Source organism: Pinus tabuliformis, chromosome 5_2, assembly GCF_031772625.1.
Source record: "Pinus tabuliformis cultivar Carrire ecotype Pingquan chromosome 5_2, CPIR1, whole genome shotgun sequence".
NCBI classification, from domain to species: Eukaryota; Viridiplantae; Streptophyta; class Pinopsida; order Pinales; family Pinaceae; genus Pinus; species Pinus tabuliformis.
In genome coordinates, this window is record NC_142306.1 from 431,407,333 (window position 1) to 431,434,750 (window position 27,418).

A 27,418-nucleotide genomic window follows, 5' to 3' on the forward strand; every position below is an offset into this window, starting at 1 on the left:
AAGCCCATTTGTTAGCATTCTGAAACTTTTATTGGTGTAGTAGTTAACCAATCTAGATATGACAAAGAATTGTACGCATTGGTGCAAAGTGTGAAAAAATGGGAACACTGTTTGATAGGAAAAGAAACTACAATTCACATTGATCATCAACCATTGCAATACTTGCAATAACACACCAAGCTACAACAAGCGAGTCATTTGATATGGATGGGTTACCTGCAACAATTCCATTTGATAATAATGTATAGAAAAGGTATCTATAACAAAGTTGTTGATATGGTATCCACAACAATTGTTAGTCCATCAATTATTATTAAGCATAATTCTATCATGCATGACATCTGTATTGAAGAGTATGCTTTAGATGACTATTTTAAAGATGTATATGCAACTTTGTGTCAAGGAAACTAAGTAGAGGAATTAGATTATTATGTTCATGATAAATTGTTGTATCATCTTGGCAAGTTATGCATTCCATAGGGTGAAAGAATCAACATGATAAGGGAAGCACATACTTCTCTTATTGTTGGCCATTTTGGTGTAGGAAAGAGAGTGACACAATTACCAAGGTATTTTTATTGGCCTTGTATGAATGAAAGTGTGTTGCAACATGTAGGAGGATGTTATTTATGTGCTACTAGTAAAACTAGCAATAGAAAGTTAGGATTGTATACGACACTTCCAGTTCCTTTGCATCCTTGGGAAAGTGTTTCTATGGAATTTTTAGGAGGGTTACCTATGTTAAAAAAAAATCATGATTATCTTTATGTTGTGGTGGATTGTTTTTGCAAGATGTGTATTTTGATGCCTTGTAAGAAGTAGGTTACAAGTGAACACACTGCACAAATGTTCTTTAAAATTGTATGGGTGCATTGTGGGTTGGCCAAATCTATTATTTTTTATCAAGATTCTCGATTTGTCGGGAAATTTTGGTCAAGCTTATGGGGACTCATGGACACCAAGTTGAAAAAGATCACATCATTCCATCTACAAACCGATGTTCAGACAAAAGTGGTGAACAAAACAGTATTACATCTTCTTTGTGATTATTGAAACAAACATCCTAATCTTTGGGATGAACACTTACACTACATTCAAAATGCTTACAAACGGGCAAAGAATTCATCGACTCAAACATCTCCATTTGAGGCATACTTGGGATACTTACGAAAATAACCTTTAGATTTTAGGTTTGGGAAAGATGCTGCTATTAGTGGAGATAATGAAGATTCATTGAACAAGTTCAATTGGTGCATCAAATGGTTCAAGAACACTTGGAAAAGAGTCAAGCCAAGTACAGGAAAAGGCATGATAAGCATCGTGTTGACCACAATTTTCATGTTGGAGATGAAGTTTTTCTTTACATGAGCAAGGAGAGACTTCAAGGAGAAGGTAAAAAATTGAAACCAATAGTATCGACCTTTTAAGTTTTAGAAAAGATTGGTAATAATGCCTTCCAGTTGGATTTGCCTCCATATATGCAAATGTATTTAGTTGTTAATGTTGAGAATTTTAGATTATATGGGCCTCTTTTAATTGAGGATCAAGGAGATAATGTTCATATTCCTTTAATAAAATATTTCTCTCCCAACTTTCCTGAATAATTGCAGCAGGATATTATCCTTGACAGAAAAAAATGAACTTCAAGAAGAGGGAACATGGAATACCTTTGTGTGGGGCTCAATGGTACAAATCCAAGCAAAGCCAGATGGATTGAGATTGGAAGTGTGAGGTAACTATGCCCTCATATTTTTGTTGATTGAAAATAGTCTTTTGGATGTCCAAAACATTATAGTGTGGAGGAGTGATCCAAAGGATTAGTAAACTGCTCAAAATTGAAAAAAGTGTTGAAAAATGCTCGAAACTAGTGCCAAAGCGTAGATCTCACCGACCTGAATCCAACGCAACTTGAATCACTCAAAATCGATATCGTATTCTCCCAATATTGCATTCTGATCTCTTTCCCAAACAAGTAAAATTTTTGCAGGTTGGATGTAGGACTACTAACTGGGCAGTTCATATAATGAATCAACAGGCTGACTGTATAGGTTCACTGGTATTCTCGGACCAATGGGAGGCCACCAAGTGGCCTCATGTGATTAATTCGATTTGGTAAGTTTTGATTGGTGGCTAGAGTTTTTAAGTGGACCAATGGTGGGATGCCACGTGGCACCCCGACACAGCATAAAATTTTGGTATGGGTTGGTCGAAGGCCCGACTGGGTTCAAACAATGGGATCTCTGAACAAGAAATGTGACGCTCTACTGCATCTTGAATGATGTTACTTAATAAACCATAACATCAAAATCCTATTTAAAATTTAAGCAGTTTGAACTTCGGGGTGGGGGTCGGGGCAAAGCCCCTCGCCCTTGGTCACTACACTACCCATGAGCCCATGGGCAGAGCGACCAAGCGCTCGGGGCTTGGCCCTTACCCACGGTCTAAACCTTGAACCGTACTGCCGAAGGCAGACGCAACACAGAGCTTAGTGGAATGGATGTGGATAATATGGGGGCCAACCCCAAGCTATATGCGCCATGGAACTGAATGCTGACGGACTAGGGGGCTAGGCTGACGGGGTTGGGTGTGAGCCCCAAGCCTGAGGCTCATTGTCCTATGTGGCCCAAATTTTTCGCCAATAAGCCTTTTTACACATTTAAAAGAAATAACAAATTGCACCTAAACCGACGAGCATCTCACTGATGTTGGGCGAAATTGGCACTTGACAGGCATTGGAATGGAAGAATTCATAGAACAATTAGTAGAGAAGTCTAATTTGTAGAGGAGAGTGAGTAGAGAAGCCTAGTTTGTAGAGGAGTTAGCAGAAAAAATTCTCTAGAACATAACTTCTTCAGTTTTTGGCCAAATTGAGCCCAACAAGAGCCCAAGCGGGGTCTCTTTTTACTATTATGGAGCCATTGGAGACATAATTCTTACACTATGAGCATTGTAAATCTATATAATGACAAGTTTGAGCACTTAATGAAAGAGGCCCAACATTGGAAGTTGGACCAGGTGATATAGCCGAGAAGAGGGCTGAACTACTTTATCATTTTGTAAAAATATAAAAATATAACACAATACTCTTAGCCTCATAGATAAATTTAAAAGGTATAAATTTTCAATCAAAAATCGTATCTAAAATGTAGTGCCTAAAAACTCACATAATTAATTGTGAAAAGTAATATTAATTTATTTTATTTATATATAAAAACAATACTTTCAAATTAATTAATTCCATTGATCAAATTAATACATATTTTTTTATATGACTCTAAATCTATATATTAAACTTAATCATTAATGATGTGACATCTTCCTAACATTTACATGTTAAAAAACGATAAACTTAATCATTAATGATGTGACATCTTCCTAATATTTACATGTTAAAAAACGATTAGATGTTTAACTAAGATTTAAATGTTAAACTTGATCTTAAATACATATTAAACGTAACGATTACATATTTACCTAAGATTTACATGTTAAACTTGATCTGAAATTCATATGAAACGTAGATCAAATTCATATGAAACGTCAATTCCCAGTTATACTCCATTGTTGTTGTTTACTTGAGAAGCAGAGGCAAGCAGCACCATTGTTGTTGTTTACTTGAGAAGACAAATTTGTATAGTAATACTCCGCTGCGTTCAGGGCGGGGGACCCAAGCCATTTGTATCAAAGTATGGAGAAAAGTTTATGGGATAGAGGCACCGGGTAATATAACTAGATCCAAGTTTCACGTGGAGAGAGTTCTGAGCAATGTAGATAAAATTAGTACATAGACCAATGCAATCGGATAAACTCGTTAATAATTAATAATCGAGGGAAATTTTTAAAATCATATATTTTAAATAATTAATGCTTCAAACTATAAATTTAAACAAATATAGAAAATAGTAAAATATTTTTATTTTTTTATTATATAATTATTTTCGAAATAAAAATTAGTTATATATATATTATTTTTTATTAAAAATTTTTGTTAAATTTATAAATGACTTTTAATTAATATTATAGAATTTTATTTAATATTAATAAAAATAGTAAAAAGTATTAATAGTAAATTAAAATGATTATCAAATTATTAAGTACAGAAAACAAATTCATTTGAATATTTATATTTTCTTAAGGAATATATTAATTTTGCTCTTAAGAACAATTATGTTTTAAAATATATTTATTTATATTTTACATACAAAATGTAAAATTTTTTAAGATGTATTTTTCAATAAAAATATTATCATTACAATAAGACTTGTAGTTGAATAGGTTTGGATTCTCCATCATAACAATACAAAATTACAATTAACAAAATATCTCATTCTACCAATCAGTAAACCCTAAATTGCTAGATTCTAAATCTTAATTCTAAAATAAATTTAATATTTTTAGTTTAATTTAATTATATTTAAACTAAGCAATAATTACTAGCTACTATATAGCATTTATTTATTTATAAACAAAAAAATATTATTATTTAAAAAATATTTTAAATATCAAATTTATATGAATAGTTATCAATTATATATTAAAAAATTAACACTATTACGATAAATTATATTCCGACCACTCATAACTACTATAGTTATTAAAATAGTGTAACTCAAAGTACAACCTTTTCTAAAAATTAAGACTATTACCCTAAATTATTTTCCTACCACCTTATAACTATTTTAGTTATTAAAATAATGTAACTAATGGTACAACTTTTTCTAAAAATAATGTAGGCGCACGTTTTCACAGTGACATGACGGATTTTCAAACCGCATTACATCATTAGAGATATGTTACTTGATGTTTTACTGTTCGTTCGCAAGGCTTTCCACATCGGTTCCCTTGCAATTTGCATCTCAATACAACAAACTTCGATCTTTTGACGTTTGCCATCTCCCTCCAGTCAATGCACTTCCCTACATTCCTTAAGCCATCATAAAAACATGCGCAACGAAATTCATACTGCAATTTACCAAGTGTGATGAAATGATAGTAACGACAAAACGGTGGAAGCTATAAGAAGGCCTCGGCATTTGAAAGAGTGGCTCAGAGCAGAAGCAACCAGCACCAGTGTTCTTAACGTTGGTGTTTCTTGGTGTTGCTGCATGCTGTTGATTGGAATACTCAGTTGCGTTCATGGCGGCGCGCCAAAGCCATTTGAATCAAAATATGGAGAGAAGTTTATGGGACGGAAGATAGTGGAGGCACCGGGCAATATAACTAGATCCACGTTTCCTGGGGAGAAAGATCAGAGGAACGGAGCGAAAATAGTTCAACAGTAAGTAAATCGCTCACTGCGACATTAGGTTCCGTTTTGTTAATCTCTCTGTTGTTGTTTTTTTTAATTATTTGATGTTGGAGGCTGAATTGACACGAGAATGCTTCATATGTGTATTCAAACAGAAGCAGAAGCATTAGTAACAGTACAAGAGAAGAAGAGGAGCTGACCGTGTTGTCATGTGCAACGGGTAATCCCATCGACGACTGTTGGCGGTGCGACCCCAATTGGGAGCGCAACAGAAAACGGCTGGCAGATTGCGGCATCGGATTTGGCAAGGATGCGATCGGAGGCAAGAACGGCAAGTTTTATGTCGTTATGGATGCCGGTGATGATGCCGTGAATCCATCCCATGGCACACTGCGTCATGCCGTGATTCAGACGGAGCCGCTGTGGATCATCTTCCAGAATGACATGCTCATCGAGCTCAGGGAAGAGCTGGTTATTAACAGCTTCAAAACAATCGATGGACGAGGCGCCAACGTTCACATTGGTAAGGGCATGAGCCATCACGTGGGCCGATACCTAAGCATTGGGAGCTCCATCTGTCCTTCTTCAGAATTTGGGCTTCTGCCATCATGCCCACCCTCCTCCTCATTGCTGCCCTGGAATCTCTGAGGCAGCGACGTTACTTCGATAGAGGAGGAGGGCGAATTGTAATCATGCTGCTGCGGGAGGGCCCTGCCTCTGGTTCCCCCTCGTCGGCTGCCCATCCGCGGCCTTTCCCTCGGCATTGCTGAACTTCTCCCTCTATGCAAACCAACACAAGCACCCTGAGCTCCTACCGCTACGAAAACCAACACAATCACCGCACTGATGCAGGTGGTGCTCCTTCTAGGCCCAAAAACCGACGGAACGCACCTCAAATCCTTACTCCCATTTCTGTCTGAGCGGAGCAGGGCCTCACCACAATGATCACTCATATCCCTCTGCAAATCGAGCCCTCTCTGCTTTAAACACTCTGCTGCGTCGAACGCCATCCTCCTCCCTCGAGCCGAGAAGACAGGCATTAATGCCTTCGTCCGTCTGCTTTCAAGCGGATTAATATCCCGCTGCGCGTGGTACCACCTGACGTCGTAGGCCTGCCACCTGCCCATTTTTTTCTTTGGCTAATTTTTTTCCTAAAAATTTTGCAGTAATAGTATTTGAATTATGGTTTTGATGGTGGAAATAGATTTAGTTCCATCAAAAACCTTTGGGACACCCAAAACTTTGAAATTTGACAGCTGTAAAAAAATCAAATTCTATTATTAATATATATTTGAAAATATTATCTATTCAAGATTTTTATATAATAATACTCATCACTCTTATCTTTTTTATAATAATCATAATAATAATTTAATAATAATTTGATTTTTATCTATTCAAATTTATATCTTAAAAATATCTATGATTAAATAGGAATATATATATATATATATATATATATATATATATATAGATATATAGATATATATAAAAAACAAATAGTTCATTTTCCAGCCAGCTTTAAATCATATTAGCATGTTCACAACATCATATTCAAATTGATGGATAATGCTCTATCCACAATATAGGTGTGTAACTTACCTCATTTTCATTACATATCCATGCGGTTCTTCATATCTACTTGAGGTCATTAATAGATTTGTAGAAGTAGGCTAGCTTAATAGTACAATTCATATATATATATATAATGTCAAATCAACTCACTCCCTCAAACACCCATTAAAACTATCCAACAACCTTATATAACTATTGATATGTTCAGGATTCATATATATTCATGGGATGATGAAATTTTAGATTACGTAATCCCAAACAGTACCAAACATCAATCTAGCCAAAGCACATCAATCAATAAAGTCATGTAATTAAAAAATCTAAAATGCAGTCAATTATTATTGTAAATTATTGTGAAAAAAAGGCATTAAAATACTAAAATAATGATATTAACTTTATGAACATACAATATTGATACTCTCATAATATGGTCATTTATAAAAAAAATATCATGAAATTATTAAAACATATATATTAGCCATTATGTACATCCTCCCATCTCTCCCTCTCTCTCTCTTCCGATTTTATCTCCCACAATTCTCTCTCTCTCTCTCTCTCTCTCACACACACACACACACACACACACAAACACACACACACACATGTTCACTCCCTTTCTTTCCTTGTTCTTCTCTCTTCCATACTCTCCCTCTAACACCCTTCCCCAATGCCCCCTATCCCCCACCTTTCCCTCTCTAAGTCTCCTTCTTCTTAATTCTCTTTCTCTACCTCTTGACTCTATCTCCCTTTTATTCATTTCCTCTCACTCATTAACTCCCTCTTTATCCATTTACACCACTCTTCTCATGTCTCCCCGTCCTTATCATCTTTTGTCTCTCTGCCCTCACTCCACTCCCTTCATTTCCATATCTATCCCTCCATCCCTTCACCCCTTCCTTATTCTGTCCTTAACAACCAAACCCCAACTCTACCCCTCTCTCCCTCCCTCGCTCCATACATCTTAATGATTCTAGACATAAAAGAACATACATGTTTTGAAAATAAACACTCATTCCTGAAAGCGTGTTTTTTCCTATAGATTTCCCACGCATTGTTGAAGCCTAACTCATGCTTTTTGAATGCATACACATTCTTGAAAGCATGCACAAGCAATTGAAATTGTGCACATGTTCTTCAAAATCCAAATTGACATGTATGTGAGGCGATCTGGGGAGTACTAAATCGATAACATTATGAACATGTGCATCTTTTCAAAGATTCTCACTTGTTACTAGATTAGTGAATTCATGATGGCATCCTCATAATAAATTAAAATCATGGTATAGGGGAACTAGAAAAGAATAATTTAGTTAGTAATTCACCCTCAATATGTCACTAAGTATTTAAAATGATGCTAATAGGAATTAGATACTAATGGCATGATTAGCATTGGAATCCAATATTTTGTGAGCCATGTTAAGAATGAAAAATTGAATCGATAGTAAATACAAAATTAGACTAATAAAAGGTTGAATTCGACAAGATTCTACACCCATGGGTTGGCGTATGTGTTACTCTAATCTACTAGATCTATTAGTTGATTTACTCAACTACACAATCAACCCTTCTATACCATCAACCTATACACTTGGTTTACCCTCTTATTTAGTCCATTTTCAAGCCAGATTCATGTATTATTGAGTTAAGTTGACTTCCTACAAAAAATTAGTAATAAAGGAAAAGTTGATTCCTAATGTCCCTTATCTAGGTGATAGTGGGGTGTCAGAAGGTGTGATTCAAATGGAGCCACTCTAGGCCATCTTCTATAATGACATGGTTATATAACTAAAGTAAGAGTTGATAATTTATAGTTTCAAAACAACCTATGAATGAGAAACCATAATCTGTATTTCTAAGAGCTTGTGTATAATGATAACAAAAATGTTATAGACATAATCATTCTTGCCATGCGCATTGAAACCTATAAGCATGTAACAAACATTATACTAAACATACCTCTTCATCCTTCACAGGGAGGAAAATATGGGTGGATCATTGCTCCATGTATAACTGTGAAGATGGTCTCATTGACATAATTAACCCATGTTTATTCCCATTTTTAACAATTATTTCACTCACTACAACAAGGTGAACTTGAATATTTAATCACAGACCATGTGTTAACTAATAAATTCACTGGAATTCACACTATTTTATTCATTTTCTTATAGATTGACAATGATAAGATATTTAGGTTGGTATGTTTTTTTCCTATTGTAGATGTTAATGTTGGGTCAAACTGACAATTGCCATGATGTTAGAATTATGTGGGCATAAGAAACCATTTTGTCGAAGGTACTGAGCATCAAAAGACAAGGTGAATATTAATTATTTTTTCGTTCTACCACTTCCTATATCATTTTGCATTTTTTTTGAAAGAACAACATTTTTAATATTATTATTTGTATATTAAATTGTGAATTACATGAATGTAGGTGTTGGTTTGGACACATATATGTAATTAAAAATAACTAGAATTCATGACAAGTGTATGTCATCCATGGAAGTTCAAAACCCACTATTTTCATTTAAGCCAATTTAAAACAATAATGAAATTAAACAGAATTTAAACTAGAAACCAAAAATTGATGTGGTGCTTAGCTATGCATATCACATGAGCTTTTGAGATATGGAATTGCATATAGTTTCACACTAAAGATGTTGGCCCTTATGAAATAAATCACTTTGAATAAAATCATTCTCTCATCAAATAAAAAAACTCAAAGTTAACTAAACTTCTTACCCACTATCATGATTGAATTCAAGCACCCTCAAACATTTTTATTATTTTCAAAATAGTATCCCTCTCCTTTTAGTTCTCATTTCCACTTTTTCCTTTTTTGGTAAATTGAATTACTTATATTTCATCTGAAAAAGAGTGACTATAGATCTTGACATTTAGATCCATACAGTAAAACATAACAACCCAAAAACCCAAGTACAACAAAGCCAGAGAGAAAAATTCTCACTCCATTACATCTAGCATAGTTACCATTTCCACAATGGAAACAAACAAGACAAGATGAGACCAAGTCTATAAGTACTTATCTACATTGTTTTCATAGTTGAAATACATTAAGTGGAGAGAAAATGAAGTTCAAAAAAAGAAACAAAGTTCCTCTTTGCACCAACAAACCAAAAATAATTTCTAGCATGCCAAAGCAAAGTGTGTCTCCCTGAAATCCATAATTCACCTAAAATTGATTTCCACAAAAGAAAATATAATTCCATGAGAACTCTTAGATCACCATCATTTTACTGAGTTAAAAGGTTAAAAACCAAATCAAAAACCTTTGGGACACCCAAAACCTTGAAATTTGACCGCTGTAAAAAAATCAAATTCTATTATTAATATATATTTGAAAATGTTATCTATTCAGGATTTTTAATATAATAATACTCATCACTCTATCCTTTTTATTATAATAATAATAATAACTTAATAATAATTTGATTTTTATTTATTCAAATTTAGATCTTAAAAATATCTACGATTAAATAGGATTATATATATATATATATATATATATATATATATATATATAACAAATAGCTCATTTTCCAACCAGCTTTAATTCATATTAGCATGTTCACAACATCATATTCAAATTGATGGATAATGCCCTATCCACAATATAGGTGTGTAACTTATCTCATTTTCATTACATATCCATGTGGTTCTTCATATCTACTTGAGGTCATTAATATATTTGTAGAAGTAGGTTACCTTAATAGTACAAATCATATATATACAACGTCAAATCAACTCAATCATTCAAACACCCATTAAAACTATCCAACAACCTTATATAACTGTTGATATGTTCAGGATTCATATATATTCATGGCATGATGAAATTTTAGATTACAGTAATCCTGAAGAGTACCAAACATCAATCTAGCCAAAGCACATCAATCAATAAAGTCATGTAATTAAAAAGTCTAAAATGCAGTAATTTATTATTGTAAATTATACTGAAAAAAAGAACATTAAAATACTAAAATAATGATATTAACTTTATCAACATACAATTTTGATACTCTCATAATGTGATCATTTATAAAAAAAAATATCATGAAATTACTAAAACATATATATTAGCCATTGTGTACATCCTCCCATCTCTCCCTCTCTCTCTCTCCCCGCTTTATCTCCCACATTCTCTCTCTCTCTCTCACACACACACACACATGCTCACTCTCTTCCTTTCCTTTTTCTTCTCTCCTCCATACTCTCTCTCTAACTCCCTTCCCCAATGCCCCCTATCACCCACCTTTCCCTCTCTAAGTCTCCCTCTTCTTACTTCTCTTTCTCTACCTCGTGACTCTATCTCCCTCTTATTCATTTCCTCTCACTCATTAACTCCCTCTTTATCCATTTATAGCACTATTCTCATGTCTCCCCGTCCTGATCATATTTTGTCTCTCCACCCTCACTCCACTCCCTTCATTTCCATATCTATCCCTCCATCCCTCCATCCCTTCCTTATTCCGTCTTTAACAACCAAACCCTAACTCTACCCCTCTCTCCCTCCCTCGTTCCATACATCTTAATGATTCTAGACATAAAAGAACATACATGTTTTGAAAATACACACTCATTCTTGAAAGCGTGTTTTTTTAATAGATTTCCCATGCATTGTTGAAGCCTAACTCATGCTTTTTGAATGCATACACATTCTTGAAAGCATTCACAAGCAATTGAAATTGTGCACATGTTCTTTAAAATCCAAATTGACATGTATGTGAGGCGATCTGGGGAGTACTAAATCGATAACATTATGAACATGCTCATCTTTTTAAAGATTCTCACTTGTTCCTAGATTAGTGAATTCATGATGGCACGCTCGTAATAAATTAAAATCATGATATAGGGGAACTAGAACAGAATAATTTAGTTAGTAATTCACCCTCAATATGTCACGAAGTATTTAAAATGATGCTAATAGGAATTAGATACTAATGGCATGATTAGCATTGGAATCCAAAGTTTTGCGAGCCATGTTAAAAATTAAAAATTGAATCGATAGTAAATACAAAATTAGACTAATAAAAGGTTGAATTCGACAAGAGTCTACACCCATGGGTTGGCGTATGTGTTACTCTAATCTACTATATCTATTAGTTGATTTACTCAACTACACAATCAACCCTTCTATACCATCAACCTAAATACTTGGTTTACCCTCTTATTTAGTCCATTTTCAAGCCACATTCATGTATTATTGAGTTAATTTGACTTCCTAGAAAAATGTGGTAATAAAGGAAAATTTGATTCCTAATGTCCCTTAGCTAGGTGATAGTGGGGTGTCAGAAGGTGTGATTCAAATGGATCCACTCTAGGCCATCTTCTATAATGACATGGTTATCTAACTAAAGTAAGAGTTGACAATTTATAGTTTCAAAACAATCTATGAATGAGAAACCATCATCTGTATTTCTAAGAGCTTGTGTATAATGATAAAAAAAATGTTATAGACATAATCATTCTTGCCATGCATATTCAAACCTATAAGCATGTAAGAAACATTATAGTAAACATATCTCTTCCATCTTCACATGGAGCAAAATATGGGTGGACCATTGCTCCATGTCTAACTATGAAGATGGTCTCATTGACATAATTAATTAACCCATGTTTATTCCCATTTTTAACAATTATTTCACTCACTACAACAAGGCGAACTTCAATATTCAATCACAGACCATGTGTTAACTAATAAATTCACTACAATTCACACTACTTTATTCATTCTCTTATAGATTGACAATGATAAGATATTTAGGTTGGTATGTTTTTTTCCTATTGTAGATGTTAATGTTGGGTCAAACTGACAATTGCCATGATGTTAGAATTATGTGGGTATAAGAAACCATTTTGTCGAAGGTACTGAGCATCAAAAGACAAGGTGAATATTAATTATTTTTTCGTTCTACCACTTCCTATATCATTTTGCATTTTTTTTGAAAGAACAACATTTTTAATATTATTATTTGTATATTAAATTGTGAATTACATGAATGTAGGTGTTGGTTTGGACACATATATGTAATTAAAAATAACTAGAATTCATGACAAGTGTATGTCATCCATGGAAGTTCAAAACCCACTATTTTCATTTAAGCCAATTTAAAACAATAATGAAATTAAATAGAATTTAAACTAGAAACCAAAAATTGATGTGGTGCTTAGCTCTGCATATCACATGAGCTTTTGGGATATGGAATTGCATATAGTTTCACACTAAATATGTTGGCCCTTGTGAAATAAATCACTTGGAAGAAAAGCATTCTCTCATCAAATAAAAAAACTCAAAGTTAACTAAACTTCTTGCCCACTATCTTGATTGAATTCAAGCACCCTCAAACATTTTTATTATTTTCAAAATAGTATCCCTCTCCTTTTAGTTCTCATTTCCACTTTTTTTTTTTGGTAAATTGAATTACTTATATTTCATCTGAAAAAAAGTGACTATAGATCTTGAAATTTAGATCCATCCAGTAAAACATAACAACCCAAAAACCCGAGTACAACAAAGCCAGAGATAAAAATTCTCACTCCATTACATCTAACATAGTTATCATTTCCACAGTGGAAACAAACAAGACAAAATGAGACCAAGTCTATAAGTACTTATCTACATTGTTTTCATAGTTGAAATACATTAAGTGGAGAGAAAATGAAGTTCAAAAAAAAGAAACAAAGTTCCTCTTTGCACCAACAAACCAAAAAGAATTTCTAGCATGCCAAAGCAAAGTGTGTCTCAGTGAAATCCATAATTCACCTAAAATTGATTTCCACAAAAGAAAATATAATTCCATGAGAACTCTTAGATCACCATCATTTTACTAAGTTAAAAGGTTAAAAAGGTTTATATAATTACACATATTTTCAATATTAGATATAATATGAGTATAAGATGCAAAATCTAATAGAAAGTGATTTCCCTCTTCAACCCTCTGAGGATATCAGAGGTGATAAACTCTTTCATGTTATGGAATTTTGGAAATCAATCAATACCTAGTTTCACTCTTAACCTCATGATAATTAGTTCTAATATTGACAATGTTCATTTTCTTCTTAGCACTAGTCAAGGCAGAGAGATAATTTTGGTTTTTTAGATTGGGGTTAATCACCTCCTTATAACATCGTATTTTTTTCCCCTCCACCTCTTTATTTTCCCAAAATTTCTCCTTGAATTTGGAAGTAATAATATTTTGATTATTATCCAAATTGTCAAATATGATATCCTTCTTTAATTTCTCCTTAAATTTGGAAGTAATATTATTTTTAGTACTATCCAAATTGTGAAACATGATCTCCTCCTTTATTCCTCAATGATATAGCCAATACTCGTGATCCTTATGCCACCCTTTCTTGACTTGAAGGAGGGAATTTTGAGTAGAGTTGGAAGGAATATTGGGAAACCTCTTGCCCTCCATGTTATATGACTTCTTATACATATGAAAACTAGTCATAACCAAGTTTTTTATGTGGGAATTTCTTTCTTGAATTAGGAGGACGGGGTAGAGAGTCTTGTATTCTTGAGGTTTTAGGCAATAAACTACTTTTTGATTGTTTCAATCTTCTTCCATGAATCCCTAGATATATTTCAACCCCAAACCCCACACCCCTGTAAAACAACAGGAGTGACAAGAGTCTCAAAGAGGATATTTTTTATACGAAATCTAAAAATCTACCAACTTACAATCATTTTCAACCCATAATAAAATTTCTAGCCTCCATTTATCCTTTTCTCAATGTTATAATTCCAATTGTGCTTATGATGGATGTCATTTCCCAGATATTTGTATGAATGAACTTCTTGCAAGGAGTTGTTTTCATGAATGAAAATATCATAGGTGATATTTTTGGATATTATGACTTTGGTTTTGTTGGTATTTGTAGTCATATCCATTTGAAGTAGAAATCTTGGAGGCTTTTGAGTTTCTTCCCAAGATCATAATAGTTCCTTGGAAAAATAACAATATAATCAATGTAAAGGAGAAGTGTTATGATCATACAAGTGACTTTGGGGCCAACCCAACCTACATATTCCAAAATCTCAGAATTTATACATGTATATGCCAAAAATGGTAAGGGATATGGGAAAAACATACTTGAAAACAATATTTCATATAATTTCCTCCGAACAACCCTGAGTGGCCACAAACTTTGCAATATAATTCTCATATAGCCTTGCCATAAAATATTTGAACTCGATAGGAACCATTGCCTCTTCTAGCCTCTTCCATGACTCTTTTCTAGGAATAGTGCCAAAAGCTTTTCTAAAAAACAAAACCACAAAAGAGATAAATTTTGTTATTGAAGCATTCCTCTCCAATTATCCTAAGAGTAACAAGATGGTCCATGGTTGAATGATATCTCTTACACCCAACTTGGCTGTTAGCTCTTTTACCATGGTTTTCAAGCCAAAGACTAATCTTCTTTTTCAAAAATAAGCACATATAGTTTTGCTAAAATATGGCTAAACATCAAGGTCTTGTAATTAGACGGAATTATTTTATCCTCGCTTTTAAATATAGAAGCAATAAGGCTCTATATCCAAGTGATAGGGAAGAATTGGTTCACTACGAAATTAAAGTGGTTGTGTATGTGCAAGATGAGGAAATATTCTCCCGTTTCAATAATTTCAACTTTGTATCCTTCAACGTTCTTAGCTTTCTCACTAACAAGTTTCTTAACCCCAAACCCGATATCCTCCAATGAAAATATATGATTCTCTATAAGGAATTCAAAATCGCGACCATGGTGTTAGGGGATTCATTGACTTTTTAAAGGTAAATATTCTAGTTCTTCAAAGGAATCAAAAAAATTTCTTTAGACTTAGGAATGAAAAATTTCCTCTAAAACTTTTTAGGATCAAACTCAAAGAGGTGTAGTAGTTTCTCTTTCTTTTTATTTGTAAGATATATTTTCTTTCTTTTAATACATGATTTCTAGGTATTTATATTATCAAGCTTTAAGGTTTCGTTAGGAGAATCTCTAATAGCTTTTCTAACAATTTTGAAATCGTTATCATACCAGAGATTGGTAGTTCTATTATTCTTTTTATATGACACATTGATTGCTAGAGAACTTGTTAATGGTCATTGTGAAATTATCATGGAGGCTTTCTAGGTATTTATATTATCAAGCTTTAAGGTTTTGTTAGGAGCATCTCTAATAGTTTTTCTAGAAATTTTGCAATCATTATCATACCAAAGATTGGTAGTTCTATTATTCTTTCTATATGACACCTTCCTGGAGAACTTGTTAATGGTTGTTGTGAAATTGTCATAGAGGTTTTTCAATGTTATCGTTATAAGTTAAGAGGTGTAAATCCCTATTTAAATACTTTAAGAAGCTAACAATTTTTGCTCTATCCAAAAGTAGGTTCCTTTGACTCTCTCAATTGTCATGCATGTGCTTGTTTTGCATGGAAAAGTTTGAAGTTAAGCTTAAAGGTCTATTATGAGAGTCAATATCATGGTAGTCAAGATCATGGTCATTTAATAGCTCAAGATTTACATTTTGGCTGGAAATATGGTTATCTAATATTACATAATCTACAACACTAAATTCAAGTCCATAAATACAAATCAACACTAAGCTCAAGTCCATGAATACATATCATTTAGTTGTAATTTGGCCACTTAATTACACCATTACAAATTATAAAACCTTGAAAAATATAAATTTTAACTAACTCTATTTCAAATAAAATTTTAGATAAATCTATTAACTATATAAACTTATATATAATTTAAAATATCAAAACACAAATATTACAATCGTAACGATATCATTTATATATATAAACTTAAACCTTCATTCCTAAAAATATATCTTTATATTCACATGTGCATCTTTATATTCCAATAAAAATTGATTAAGTGTTTTCAAGAAAAGTTTTTCTGGTTCACTTCATACACGAGCTCTTGTTTTTGCCTATTTTTATGTGTGATTGTGCTGGGCTGAAGTAGTGTTTGTGTGAGGGTGAAGTGAGGATATAGTTTTTTTATGTTGTTGACATAGTGTTTGTGTCTGAGTGAAGTGATGAATGATATGTTCTTCTTATGTTTAAAAAAAAGATCAAAATAAGATTAAATATATTAAATTAGTAAAAAATTAATTAAAGATTAATAAATATATTTATATAAAATTAATTAATTATATTTGTTTAATTATTTTAGAAATATATTATTAAAAATTATTATAATGTTTAAAAAATAAAAAATAAAAATAGAAATTTTATAAAATTAAAAACAAATTTAAAAATTTAAGACAATAATCTTACAATCATAAATAACCTCAAAAGATATAAGTTTCCAATCATAAATCTTGTCTAATGAGTAGCCGTTAAAAAATAATTGCGAAAAGTAATATTAATGTATTATGATATTTATACATAAAACTTATATATTTTTAAGTTTATACTTTTATTTTAATTAATTTCAAATTTATTTTCGCTAAATTAATAAATATTTTATTTTTATTATTTTAGCTCAATTTAAATTTATAGATTAAGCTTAATCTTTATTGACATTTTTGTACCGTTTACATGTTAAACATGATCCTTTTAATGATTAGATATTTACCTAGATTTAGGTGTTAAACTTGATCTTAAATTCATATTAAACGTGCAATGCAACTTATGTCATGTGAAAATACTGTTATAGAGATTTGACGGCAAGCAATGAGGATTCGAAAAACCAATGGCTTTCCACATGTCAGTTAAATTTGCATCTGAATACAACAAACATCGATCTGTTGACTTTTAAGCCTCCAAAAATTCACATTTTTTTCCAAAGATAATTGAATAGATCGTTAGCTTTCATCGCTTTCTCATGTAATGCTTAAAGTTAGCATCAAGATACAATCACAGGCCATACTAAAGTTACAAAGATTATAGGAATGTGTACACGTTAGCAATAAGTTAGCATAAAGCTTTAAAAGATATTAAAATGAATTTATGTATATTAAATTTATATGTATTATTTTTAATTCAGCTATCTTATGAATATACAATAAGCTAACATAAAATTTGAAAAATATTAAAATGAGTTTATGCTTACAAAATTTGTATGTATTATATTTTTAATTGGTCTATTTTATGAATATAAGTTGTAACTTTTTGTTGGAGAAATTTATTTCTTTAATAAAATCGAAGATAGGATTTCTATACTACTTGTTTCTCCAATAAAATCGAAGATAGGATTTCTATACTACTTGTTTACAAAATTTGTATGTATAATATTTTTAATTTATCTATTTTATGAATATAAGTTGTAACTTTTTGTTGGAGAAATTTATTTCTTTAATAAAATCGAAGATAGGATTTCTATACTACTTGTTTAGGGTTCTCTTATTGTTCAGCTTTGTGAACGGAAGAGGGAATGGAGTTACTTTTGAAGTTATAAGGGTGATATAAAAGTGTATAAATTAATAATAATTAAATAATTTTGCTTTTTAAGTAACAAATTATATAGTTATAAAAGAGATATGGAATATTTATTTTAAAATAAAACTTAATTAAAATTTAATATCATTATGAGAAAAATATTTAACATTTTATTTTGAAATTTTCTAAAAAAAAGAAAGTTAAATGTCTTATATAGCGGCTCGTTATGTTATTCTTACATTACTTTTACAAAATAAGATATGTTGACTCATCCAAAATTTTTAATTATGTATTCACTAATATATTTATTATTCATCCATCCACATTTCTCTTCCATAAATAGTTTTAGTTTCTAAAAATGTATATTATTATTTCATCTCCCAACAATTTTTCCAATTTTCAATGTTCCTTATTATCTTTTCTAACTTGATTATTTCACCTATTATTTCATTTAAAAAAATTCTAATTTCTGAAAATGTATATTATTATTTCCCCTCTCAACAATTGTTCCAATTTTCAATGTTTTTTTATTATATTTTATAACTTTATTTTTTTTTTTCATGTGTTATTTCATTTAAAAAAAAAGATATTATATTAAATTTATACTAATACATATTGTTAATGTCTAACTTCCATTTCAAATTCCACATAGAAATAAAATCTATTTTTACCTTGAATGCGTACTCTTATGAAATGCATGTAATTATCCTCGTATAAATATATTTTCACGAATTACTTATTCATAATGTAATTTTCAATTGGATTCACATAAAGGATATTTTTCTTAAAATATTTAAGTTATATCAACATTACGATTGATTCCAATATAATCAGTATATTAACATTACTATTGATTCCAATATAATCACTACCAATGGCTAGGTTATGATCATCCATTCAATTAGACATTTTTATGGTAGGAAGGAAATTAATATAACAGCCAAAATTTCTATGTTATCTATGTTTAATTTACTCATATAGTTTAATTAGGCATTTTTATTGTAGGAAGGAAATTAATTTAACATCTAAAATTTCTATGTTATCTACATTCTGTTTAGTCATAGTGAGAGGCTCGTGGTCATTGAGGTGTGATTTCTCTATCATGTATTAACATCTCTTTACAACATTTACACATGTCTATTAATAATTAGCAATGTTTATTTATATATTCACAGGAATTTACATATACACATCAAATAGTTCATTTTCCAACAAGTTTAAATCATATTAGCATGTTCACAACTTCATATTCAAATTGATAGATAATGTCTAATGCACAACTTAGGTGTGTAACTTAACTCAGTTTTTATTACATATCCATGTGGTTCTTCATATCCACTTGAAAGGTTATGAATATATTTGTATAAGTAGATTACTGCAATAGTACAAATCATATATATCCAATCATTAAGTAACTCTTGATATGTTCATGATTCATATATATTCATGACATGAAGAATTATTAAATGATTGTATAATCCAAAAGAGTGCCAAAAATCAATCTAGTCAAAGCACATCAATCAAGAAAGTTAGGTAATTAAGAAATCTGGAATGCACTCAATTATTAGTGTAAATTACAATGAAACTAAAGGAATTACAATACTAAAAAAATATATTTACTTTATCAACATATAATATTGACACTCTCATAATCTGATTAGTTTATAAAAAATAACATCACATTATTAAAATAATATATTAACTATATTTAATGAATCTTAAATTATTTCAAATTTAGTAAAAAATAATAAATTTGGGGATAAAACATGAATATAAATATGAATAATGAACATGGGATCAATTATAATATGTGCATGATATCCAAAGGTTACATCAAATAATGTTAACCTAAAACATCTATCTAAATGATGAATATATAAAACATAAGGTAAATACAATGTCATTAAATCAAAATATTTAAAACTTATTATAAAATCACATATTTTAGACAAAAGAAAAGTGTTATAACTTTTTTATAGCTACAATTAAATACAAATTAAAAATAAGTTATAGACAATCAAAGTTCAAATTTACATTATTGTTAAAGCATATATTGTTAAAATAATAATACAATTGGTTTCAACAATTCTTAAATATTGTTCAAATCAAGTCTTTTAACAATAACTACAATTATTTATTTCTAGTTATATTTATCCTTGTGGAAGAGAAACTATCTCCATAAAATATTTTAACTTGTAGTGCATGCTCGAATTCTAGAAAATTGTGAAGTAATATTGGAATTTAATAAAATGTGTATATATTGAATGTTGAAAATATTGTATGCTATATAAATGATGACATATTTATAAATATGTGAGTTTAGGATGGTTTGTCATTTGTTCTTTCTCTCTGTAAGGGGAAGTGTTTTGCATAAAGAATTAGATTACCTTCCTACAACCTAAAGAATGTAATACATGTTTGTTTATAAACATTTACCTAGTGAGAAATTAATAAGTATGAATAGACAATGGCTATAGTGTATTTTTTCATATTTAGAGTCAATGTAGAATATAAAATACAACATTTTCCATAAATATGTATGTTTATAATTATAATGATTGAAGTATAAAAATTAATAATGTGAATATATATATATATATATATATATATATATATATATATATATATTCACAGCTTATGTTTGACATATTCCTCCAGTGGATGCATGTCCCTACATTCATAGCGCAATTTACCAAGTGTGACGAAATCATGATAGTAACGAAAAACGGTAGATACTATAAGAAGGCCCCGACATTTGCAAGAGTGGCTCAGAGCAAAAGCAACCGCTACTAGTGTTGTTAGTGTCGTTGTTCTCTTGAGAAGACAAAGCTGAGTCTTGGTTGTCAAAATGAGCAATCCAATTAGTATTTTGAGCTGTGTGCTGTTGATAGGAATACTCCGCTACATTCATGGTGGGGCGCCAAAGCCATTTGGATCAAAATATGGAGATAAGTTTACGGGACACAAGATAGTAGAGCCACCAGGAAATATAAGTAGGTCCACATTTCATGTGGAGAAAGATGAGAGCAACATAATGAAAATAGTTCAAGAGTAAATAAATCGCTCAATGCAACATTACATTCCATTTTGTCAATCTTTCTATTTTTCTTTTTTAATTATTCATTGTTAGAGGTTGAATTGACACTGAATGCTTCAATGTATGCATATTCAAATAGAAGCAGAAGCATTATGAACAAGAGCACAAGAGGAGGAGATGAGCTGAGCGTGTTGTCATGTGCAACGAGTGATCCTATGGACGACTGTTGGCATTGCGACTGCAATTGGGAGTGCAACAGAAAACAACTGGAAGATTGCAGCATTGGATTTGGCAAGCATGCCATCAGAGGCAAAAACGACAAGTTTTATGTGGTTACAAATGCCGGTGATGATGCCATGAATCCATCCCATGGCACACTGCATCATGTTGTGATTCAGACGCAGCCGTTGTGGATCATCTTCCACAATGACATGCTCATCCAACTCAAGGAAGCGCTTGTTATTCACAGCTTCAAAACAATCGATGGACGAGGCGCCAAATTCCACATTGGTAAGGGCCCATTTATCACCCTAAAATATGTGACAAGCATCATCATTCATGGCATCCACATTCATGACTGTAAAATTATAGGAAATGTTGTAGGAAATATGTATCCTCTGAAGAGTGCGTCAAGAAAAATAAATCATGGAGATGGGATTTCCATCTCGACAACGAGGCACATATGGGTGGACCATTTCTCTATGTCTAACTCTAAAGATGGCTTCACTGACGTAGTCAAGTCATCCACCTATATCAACATTTCCAACAGTTATTTCACTCGCCACAACGAGGTGACCTCACATACTCTTTCATTCATTAATTGAAATTCACTCTATTTTATTCCTTATCTTCTACCTTCACAATGCTCTGATTTTCTCCAATGGTAGGTGATGCTATTGGGTCACAGTGATGACCACCATCATGACAATGTTATGTAGGAAATGGTTTCACTCAACCATTTTGGCCAAGGTCTCGTCCAACGAATTCCAAGGTGAATAATTTAATAGTTATTTCATTCATTTCCCATCTTATTTTGAATTTTTTTGTGAAGGAAAAGTATGAAATAGCTATTATATTATTTAGAAATTAAATTATGAATTAACTGGATGTAGGTGCCGATTTGGATACTTCCATGTGTTTAACAATGATTACAATAAGTGGGGAATGTATGCCATTGGTTTAAGTTCAAACCCCACCATACTGAGTTAGGGAAATAGATTCATGGCATCTGCACATCCCTTAGCTAAAGAAGTAACCAAGAGGCAAAATGCCACAGAAAGTGAATGGATGAAGAGGAACTGGATATCAGAAGAGGATGTGCTTCTAAATGGTGCATATTTCATGCCATCAGGATCACAAGTGCTTTCGACGTATGCAACCGCATATAGTGCCAAACCAAAGAGTTTAGCCCTTGTGGAAATGCTCACTAGGAATGCAGGTGTGCTCTCATGTAAGAAAGGAACTGCCTGCTAATTCCAGCATCTTGCTAGCCATTATCACGAATGAATTTGACTTCTCTCAAACATTGTGATTTCTTTTCGAAATTGTGTCTTCATGCATTTGAGTGTCCACAGACATTTTCATTAATTTTCAAAAATGTGTCTTTTTGAATGCCCCCTTCTCACAGTTCTCAATTCCAAAAATTATCGGCAGTCCTATTCACAGTTTGCAACTTTAGCTAATAATGAGGTGCAATTACTTGAAATTATCTTTTATCCTAAGTTATCCAACATATGGATGTTGATATGCTATTTATTACCTTTTCAATTTCACAAATATAAAATGTTTGTGTTTATAAATATAAGTGATTCATGCTTACATCAAAACATTTAAGAAATTTTCAACCACATTCTCATTGTGAGTTGCATGATCAACAGAGTCATTAAGAATATAACGTGTAGAAGTTCCATGTGCTTCAGTTAGTAGAACAACCTTCATGTTATTTTCAATTGGTTCATGATTATACCATGTTTATGTTACTTGTTCATCATCATCAACATAGAAGTGTCCTTCAGGGAGGGAAATCATATTATCGACCACAACTACATCTTCTTGTTCATCCACTTCTTCTTGTGCTTCAACATCTGCTTGGACATGGCCTTCGTATTGACCATAAACATGAAACGCACGGCTAGGACTAGTATCATGCATAAGACAATCATAATTCAGAGGCCAGAATCCAGTCCTCCTCAAGACAGCCCTAATATTTGATGGTGTGAGAGCCCTTTTAATAGGCTTTACTTGCAAGTTCTAGTAGCTCAAACCCTTCGATTCTTTGTCATCCACGAAGCTCACTTTAACCTGAAATAGTTCTAGAAAGGGCCAAACACACTAAGATCAAGGGGCTACAATATGTTAGTGGTATAAGATGGTAGTGTTAATATTTTGATGCCCAAATTATTTTCCTCCTCAATTGTTTCCACAACAACAAGGCTTCCATGGCCATCTAAAAACAATAGGTGTATGTTCCTAAGCAAGACACCACTTGGTATAGATGCATAAAAGTGACAAAGCCAATTCAAAGAAAAAATCTTTAGTCATCCATGAATGGGGATGTGCAGCCATGCTTGCACATAGTTCACAATTTTGTATATAGTTTTTCAGTTGATTTTTACTTTTGAATAGATAAAATCAAGGGATTGAAGCACCAATTGCATTGACGCAACGTAGAATAGTTATCCACTCCCTGCTTTTAGGAAAAATATTTGGCATATTTTGTCTCCCTCTCTTGGAAATTACCCGCATACCACAATTCATTCTTGCATGTAAAATTGTTTCATCATAGTTCCATATATGGTATGGAGCATAATAATGCTTATGTATTCACTAGAAATAGTATTATAGAAACTAGAAACAATTAGAGGGTGTAGATTTAAAACCCTCTGTATGTCAAGGACCTTAGTTGTACACAATACAAGGTTTGGATGCCTTTTTTTAAACCCAAACCGCCATGGTTTACCAGGAAACCCATCTTTGTATGGGTTTCACCTTCCGTGATCAATTTGAGAAGCTATGGATTTGAGTTTTATCAACTCTAGCCCATGTCCCAATTGGTCAATCTCCTTACACGACTCAAGCACCTCAACCTCCTCCTCTTCAGTTATAACTGTAACAGGCCCTCTATGTTTTATATGAGAGAGCTCATTTATCCAATAATGAATTGATAAGGGAGAGATACCATGATTTTTTGCAGATGCTAGAAGTGAATACCATTAAACTATATATCGTCAATTACAACTAACATTTCGTCTTTTTTTCAACCTCTTATACCATTGATCTTGTTAGTTGAACTTGTACCTTAGAATATGGTTGATGGTGGTAAAACATCGTCTTCTACATCATGGTTATGCTCAAAAAATATTTCTTCGACCATTTTTCACATTTGCATGATCTGTCCTATCATAATTTGATGAAGTGCATCACAACTGGGCACCCCTAGTCTCCCACCTACCACTTTTCCTTGTACAAGCAACATAACTAACTCTTGCCATAAATGAAAATACCTACAGATTTATTGCATGCATTTAGTTAACAATAGTATATTATAGAGGCTCAAAGAAATGTTGAAATTCAACATTCGTATAGGCTATTAGTATTTTTCCCTTCCTACAATCAATTAACAACATGTTAATTGATTCAAATATTCTAGGAGATTTCAATAGAGAATTTGCAATAACATGGGTGATAATAAAGACGCAATTCACAATTAAAAATAGTAGCATCTTAACAGATTTTCACACATATTCCTTATTCATAGTATCCTTGAAAGAAAAATCTACAGAAGGAGTTTTCTATATGTATTCAAATATATCACTATTTGTATTTTTAGATAACTTGTTTTTCCACTTAAAATAATATGACTATATTTGCACTTGGAAAATGACTGCGAGCGCGTTGAAATTGACCTCGAATTGGTTGTAGTTTTTCAATTATATCAGTAAATGTTTTTGATATAAAAAGTTATGACTTATAATAAAATGAGGTAGACATTTGAGGAATTTCAAAATAAACAAGTGACACCTAGTTTTTGTTCTCGTTAAGATGTTGATATGGTCTACTTCTTTTTGATAACTTGTTTTATGACTTAAAATAAAATGATGTACTCTATTTTAAGGCCTAAAATATATGGTTAGTTTTTCAATGTTATTATTCTTATAGATAACACTCTCCTTGCATGAAGGAAGTTCTAGGATTTCCTTATTAAAGGTTATATTGAGCTATTAATTACCTTTAAAAAGGCTTAGCCTCATGTCCATGAACAATGACTCGACCAACATAAAAATCGATCAATTTCTTTATAATGGTTAGTGATTCTCCTATTATAGGAATGGTTCTTAGTTTGGTAATATTATTATTCCTATAGATAACACTCTCTACGAATGAAGGAAGCTTTAGGCTTGCCTTGCTAAAGGAAATTAACAACTCAATAGAAGATCTAGTCTTGCCTTAGTAATAGTTAGTGATTATCCTATTGTGGGAATGGTTCTTAGTTTTTCAATATTATTATTCCTATGGATAACACTCTCCATGAATGAAGGAAGCTCTAGGCTTTCCTTAGTAAAGGTTTTATTAAGTTGCTAATTTCCTTTAAAAATATTGAGCCTCATGTCCATGAACACTCACTTTACCAACATAAAACTTATCAACATAAAACTCGATCAATTGATTTATAATGGTTTGTAATTCTCCTATTATGGGAATGGTTCTTAGTTTTCGAATATTTTTATTCCTATAGATAACACTCTCTAGACATGAAGGAAGCTCTAGGCTTGCCATAGTAAAGGTTCTATTGAGGTTCTAGGATAACCGAATTGATGTGTCTATCTATGAGAAACACAATTTGGCCTAAAGAGAAATAGGATTATTCATTTAAGATTATTCCCATAGATTTTATTCAAATCGAAAATTGTGTTGAGCCCTAGTCAGTCCAACGTCATGAATAATATAAATCATCCCAAAATATCATTGAAAGCTTCAGAACCAAGTATCATATAATTTTCATAGAATAGCTAAGTTTGTTCCAAGGAATGATTTACAATATATACTATAGATAATAACCCAATAAACCCTTATTTATAAAATTAGTCTTCGAAGTAGGTCATGTGAATGCTCAACAATAGCTAGAAGTCTCTAAATATTCACAATTAGTCTAACTGAAGTAACCAAGAGGCATGACTAAGTTTTGTCTAGGTCCAGATTTTCTTTAATAATATGGTCAAAATTTGTCACATTAAATCCTCCTAGAACCTAATGAAAGTGCCTCAAATTTGTCCCATACTTGGTCAAAATACACCAAAAAAATGCATTAGGTATTCTTGAATAACTAAATTCACTTTTGAATAATAGGACTGAAACCATAACTACTGGCAACCTACAACTTGCAAGGACAATTTTTTTATAGTTCAATGTTGTATGTGGATTTCATGGTTTCCTATTGTTGTTTGTGCATGAGGCAATCTGCAAGGATAAATGTTTTTACAGTTCAATGTTTTAAGTGCATTTCATGGTTTCCTATGACAGTTTGTGCATGATTCTATACTACATAGGTTTTTTTGAAAAAAAATAGTAAGAACAATAACAATAAATGACTTGGACAGAGATCAAGCAACCTAATAAAACTAAAATACATATTGTTCAAAAATTGAAAAAAAAAATGAAATACATATTGTGCAAAAACTAAAAAAAATAAAATGAAATACATATTGTGCAGAAATTGAAATAAGTAACCTGAATATACTGTGAAATTTTCTCTGATGGTATGTCTCCAAGGCTGGTGAATACTTTGAATGTTAAAAATGTAAATTTAACAAGGGTTGAACTTATTTTATATCTTTTTGCACTTGAATTTAATTGGTAACAAGGATTTACATGGACTGTAATCTCCCATCGATGGGTAATTTGCTATGGTTGATCTGTGTGTTTTGATATGTTTTATGGGAAATTTAATGAGGTGGGTGTCATATACTGAACACAATGGGTTGAATTGTTGAATAAAGCAACAATTATGGCTCACATACATCAACTTTTCATATGTGTAGGTATGAATGTGCATTGTGATACTTAGCTCCAATTCAATTCAGTGGAAGTTGAAGTGATGTGTACCTTGAACTTGTGAATTAGACCATTTTGGGACAATTTATAGTTTTATTTGTT

The 27,418-nt window shown here is 31.8% G+C and overlaps 1 pseudogene; it reads left to right on the plus strand.

Moving 5' to 3' along the window:
* Positions 1-2,023: 2,023 nt before the first annotated feature.
* LOC149159472 (putative pectate lyase 18) lies at positions 2,024-22,738 on the plus strand (annotated as a pseudogene).
* Positions 22,739-27,418: the final 4,680 nt, after the last annotated feature.